Raw genomic sequence first — 6215 nt, forward strand, 5'->3', positions numbered from 1 at the left:
TAAATCAATACAAAATGTGACTGACGCAATTTTCAGTTAGACCATTTTTTGGTTCTACCACATTTCTCATTAAAAAATCAAAATACATGAGTTAACTGAAGTGTATAAAAACTGCATATTAAAACCAAGATTCCAGGTGCCAGCTTTGTGGCATAATGGGTTAAGCCACTGCCTGCAATGCCAGTAACCCATTCCATCCTCCTGTGCCTCAGAAAGTAGCAGAGGATGGCCCAAGTGCTTGGGCCCTTGCCACCCATATGGGAGACCCTGAGGAAGCTCCTGGCTCTTGTCTGGCCCAGCTCCAGCCTTATGGTCATTTGGAGAGTGAACCAGTAGATAGAATAGCTCTCTTTTTCTTTGTCTCTCCCTTTCTCTCTATAATTATAACTTTCAAATAAGTAAATCAATCTTTAAACTAACAAACAAAACAAGATACCTTTCTCTTTGAAAGCTCAAAGCCAGTTAAGTGTGAATTCCTAGGTTAATACTTAAAATTTATAACTGTATTTATATAGAATTACTAATATTTATTATATGTGAATATGAACGGAAGAATATAGATGTTATTTTAAAAGGTCAATATTTCCTGTTTATCATATTCTTCACTTCAAAGTCAGGTTTGGGGGCTAGTATCCTTTTACTCATTTTATGAAATTGTGTATTTCACTTTAGGCATTGGTATATGGAAATCTCACCAAGGAATATTTTTCAACCACCTAATTATTTAATATGTAGCTGTAAATTCATGTCATTGTCGCTTATAATTTATGCCTCAGATTTCCTTAATGTCTACTCAGCAGTTCTTAGTACTCAGTTTAACCATAAATCCTGTATTAAACATGTTTTCTTTAGCAGTTAAATTGGAATGGATGTTAGCTCTCTTATAGGATTAAAACACCTTGGTGGCACAGGAATATTTGTTCTGACTCCCTTTTGTTCATAGACATTACTGCAGATATTACCTACTTAATAATCATTTTCTAATGGCTAAGGACTGGGATTGGCAACTGGCTTTACAGAAGCTTAATAAAGGTTAACTGGTGATATTATTCATCTATTTTTATGATTGCTGAAATGGAGCTAGTAATTTATTCCCACTTGGATTGAGTTAAAATTAAGGCTTTTTGTGTTATATTTTTACTCTTAAATCAAGCTCTTCCAAGGACTCAGACACATGAGGACCATCAAGTGGTACAGAAACATTCTGATCTCCCAGGAAACACAAGCGAGAATACCACAACTCATTCAACAATTAATTTGCATATGACATAATGGCAAAACCAACTGGTGAAAATTAGTATATCATTCTATGCTTTGCTCCTAATCATTTTACTGCATTTGTGTTTCTAAAATTCAGTTTATTCTGAATTGAATGGATGAGACAGGGGAGTGGAATAATGTGGCAAATGCTTCTACTGGCTCTAGAGTCATGTATTAACAACAACAAACTTCCTCTATGTCATTTGTTATTTAGATTGAGCTCATTATACAATATGATTCTTGGCATAAGGTTTGGTTTAACTGGTTTACCTTTGATAATCCTACAGAGAGCCTCTGGATTATTATATTTATGGCCTAGAAATTTGTAAGGATTTATTTATTTATTTATTTATTTATTTGAAAGGCAGAGTTACAGAGAAATACGGAGAGGGAGGGGGGGAGAGAGGGATAGAAGGAGAGGGGGGAGAGAGAGAGAGAGAGAGAGAGAATCTTACATCAGTTGGTTCACTCCCCAAATGGCCACAATGGCCCAGGGCTGGTCCAGTCCAGAGCAAGGAACCTAAAACTACATCTGGGTGTCCCACATGGGTGGCAGGGGCCTGATCACTTGGGCCATCTTCTGCTGATTTCCCAGGCACATTAGCAGCAAGCTGGATCAGACATGGAAAAGCTTGGACTAGAATCAATTCATGTATGATATTTCGGCATCACAGGAGACAACGTAATTTGTTGTGTCACGATGTTGGACTGAAGCATTTATATTATTAATTAATTTTGTCTTACCAGAAACTATCATATCTATATATAAAAAACTGGTAAACATTCTACTTACTAAAGTCATGTTTCTAGTTGTATAAGTAGCTGTCACTGATCTAACAGTTCTCTGATATCCTCCTTAGGGACACACATTCTTAAAGTTGTCTGCAAATTGCTTCTGACTCTCTGAGCTTCGTACAAGAAGATGAAACCTACTGTATAGCAGCAGTGGCTTAACTTGCTTTAAGTTATTAAATTATTTGTTCAGGTTGAAGCAAACTATGATTTTTTTTTTTTTTTTTTTTACTGGAGATTACCATGTTTATGTAGGGATTATTTTGCTGTATTTTTTTCAGTGTTATGCTGGGGCCTGAATTCCTCTGTTTCTGTTGGTTTCTCTAGAAAGCCCTCTGTCTGTCCTGTTGTAGGAATCTTGCAGCATTGTATATCAGAGTGTGTTTAGCTTATGCATTTAGTGGGTTTGTTGGAAAGGTAGTACTTCAAACCAGTTCAACTACAAAGTTATGAGCCTAGGGCCTAAAATCTTCTTTATCAAGAGATAAACTCCAGAGCCTGTGGTTGAGTCATCACCTTGTGTGGAAATATCTTTCTGTTTCTTACCTCACGTGTGCCTGTTTGTTCTGCCTAAGCATGTATGCCGGTGGTCCTCAGGCATATTGCCATTTGAGTTTCGATATTTCAGATTCTGTGGGGAAGGGGTCGAGATCTTTCACTGAAGCATAAATATTGTGCACATAAAGCAGTGTCCTGTCTGTGTTTTTTCTGGAGGTGGGGGTGAACGTCTCCCTCCATCTGCAAAAGATCAGTGCAAGCTGTTCTAGCAAATCAGGGGCTAGCTCTTCAGTAGGTGAGAAAAATATCATTCCATGCAATGTTTGATTGTTTTCTTTTTTCCCCTTGGGGATTCCCAAACTAAGAAGCCATGGGCAGAAGTGATCGGGCTTCTCTTTCTGATGGTTGGCATGGTGATGATCTTTGCTATCCTCAATGTAGCTGGAGTCCTCCACTATCTTTGGTAACCTGTGCACAGTGATTAGTTCCACAGTATTCCTGTTACAGAGAAAAGTATGCAACAGCTTATATGATAAGCCTATTTTCGCATTTAACGAGTAATAATCACATTAACAGTAGGAAGGCCAAAGTCCTCTTACTAAGGCATCGGTTCTTAATGTTATTCATCTTATTGTGTGAATACAATCCATCCCATGAACTAAAATTCTGAACTGGTAGACTATGTTCTTATCTAGTGGTAAGAAATTGGAATGAACTGCAGGTTCTCGACAGTACAGCAGTGATTTTTCCTTAGGAAGTGAGAGAAGTGATTATCTGCTCACCAGTGGGCTAAAATCCTCATATAGCCAAGGGATTCTGTCATTCTGATTGATTAACTTTAGTTAATCCTTTACCCAGAGGTGATTCCTGATGCTTGACAATTTTGTTGTGACAGAAAAAAAAAAAAACTGGTTATCAAGTCACCAGAAGTAGAAGTCACAAATTCCTTGAAAATGTTATAATCCTTTCCATAGCAGAAGCTTGCAACACCATACTCATGTGTTATTCCTATGATTATTATTGAATTCAGTACGACTTTCTTTTCATTTGATTAATCTGATGGTCTTGCCGTGTTTCAATTTTTTACAAAGCATAGATTCATGCGAAAATAGACTTAACAAGGAAAAGAGAAACTCTTTTCAATGTCAAAAAACTACAGTATTCAACAGTTTTCACAGCTTGAATTGCTAATTAGTGAGCTTTCTCCCACACATGTAACAATATTTACCTTTTATATTTAAAAAAGACTTAGGTAGGAAATAATGGCTGTCATAGAATAGCTCAAAATCTTTGGTATCAAAGAGACCTGTGGTTTTCCAATGCCTTTACATGTTTACCCAAGACCTTGTTTGATTCATTGAATCTAACAGTTGGTGTCCTTACAAAGGGAATGAAAAAAAAAAATGCTATACTTAATTTACACTTGAAAATCTTTGTATATATCACATTCAACCTGGTTCAACCTGGCAAAAAGTAAGCGCTTGTTAAATGGTGGCTGCTTAAATGAATGTTCCAAGGCATATCATATTGTATCATTCCATGGCTGATTTTTGTCGTAAAATATACTTTGATATCACTTTTTTTCTTTTCTGGAAACTTCTGAATTTTTAAGCAAATATCAACATGTATCAGGCTGAAAATTATTGTGGTTCAGAGAACTCCTGCTTCTGCATTTATTCATTTTCTCAAACTGTTTAGGTCAATGTTTTTCTTTGTTGTTCTGGCTTTAATTAGATTCAGGTTTTGTTTAGTTTTTCCTTTTGAATATATTATACATTTAAAAATTTTGTGTTACCCTTTCATAGGTTTTTTGTGGTATAAAAACTAATTTATTTTTGCTACAGAAGGTTTCATATATATATGTGTGTGTGTGTGTGTGTGTAAAAAAGAATTTTGTATATATGAACCATTACAGCATGACAAGAAGCAAACACAATAATTGATATGATTCAAACGTTAGACTATTTTAAGTAACTAAAATGAATGGTTGTTTGTAAACTGTAATACATAAAAAATTAAGATTCATACAAAATAATCCAGAGAAACTTTTACAAAAATGAGCATATGGTAAATTCAGAAAAAATTTAAAATCATAACATAATCACTAGATAGGGGTGTTAATTGAAATAGGAGGAGTAAATTGTCTTAAATTTTATTAATATTCAGAAACATGCCAAATTTGTAAAAAAAAAAAAAAGTTCACCTAAACTTAAAAAGCAATGTTTTAATGGCCACCGGAATTTATTACCGTCAGTAACATTCAGATATTTCTCTAAATTATAATTTTTTTAGCTTTTATTTAGTAAATATAAGTTTCCAAAGTACAGTTTATGGATTACAATGGCTTCCCCCCATAATTATAAAATTTTAAAAATATAATTGGCAGGGTCCCAAGTTTTTGGGCCATCATCCACTACTTTCCAGAAGCACATTAGCAGGGAACTGGACCAGAAGCAGAGCAGACACGATTGAAACTGGTGCCCATATGCAATGCTGGCATCACAGTCAGTGGCTTAACCCGCTGGCCACAACTCCGGCCCCATTTACTCCTTACAGCCTCATGTTTGTAAGTCAGTATCACACAATGAGCACAGACGAGTCAATTGTCCAGATAAAAGTTAAGAATCTTTTTTTTACTCAGTAATCAGAAGATAGTAATCTGATATCATATAGTTCTAGGTATAAAACAAATACTAACACAATTATATTTAGTCAATTTGCTTGAATTCTTTAAGTTTTAGTTATCACAAATGAATTATAATGAAACTGCTGTATAGGGATTCTGTGAGGATGAAATGAGGCACTACATAAAGGGCTTGCATGTGTGTATGGCAGAGTAGTCTTTCAAAGTACATTAGCTCTCCTTCATTTTTACAAGCAAGTTTCCTCTGGCAAGTGTAGAGTGGTGACTGAGGACAGAGCATGAAGTTCAGGAAGGGACAATGTAAATGAATTCCTAGAGAAATTCAGGTATTAGTTTGCACACACTAACTACAACACTATTAAAGACAGTGAAGATTAGGCCATAATTTACAGTTGGAAAAAAAAGGACAACTCTAAGAATTTTACCCCCAACTGATACGTTTTCTCTTTCTTGATTCCAAAGGGTGGTAGTTCCTGGAATTCATGTTTCACATGGATCCACAAGGGATTTTATATTTGCAGACCAATGATGCACCAAGGATTCATAGAGTAAGTGTGGCTTTTAAACCTGAACGCTTCCACCAAGCAACAGTAGTCCTGCTGACAATGCGAAGCCTGGCCTGGCAGCTTTGAGACTCTTTTGCTCACAGGCATAAAACATATTCCATCTCATGCCTTGTGGGACAGCCTTGACTTGGGCCAGGGATTAACAAAGGAGCTGGTTCTTTTTGTGTTTTAATGAACAGAGAATACATATTTAGGTCATATTTCTTTTGTAATAACAAACTTATAATTGTAGCATAAAATCAGCCATAGAAAACACATATGGACTGTTCAGTCATGCTTTATTTGTAGACACTGAAGTGAATTCTATTTAATTTTCACATTTTCTTCCACTGATTGGTTCTTAAAGAGATTGGTATATACTATTGATAAACTGTACAAGTATAACAAGATATTGTGGGGGAGTAGGCTTTCCTTCCAAATTTTGAAAGAAGATTGCATTCTCTGATCAAAAAATA

Source organism: Lepus europaeus, chromosome 6 (genome assembly GCF_033115175.1).
Source record: "Lepus europaeus isolate LE1 chromosome 6, mLepTim1.pri, whole genome shotgun sequence".
In the NCBI taxonomy this organism is placed as follows: Eukaryota; Metazoa; Chordata; class Mammalia; order Lagomorpha; family Leporidae; genus Lepus; species Lepus europaeus.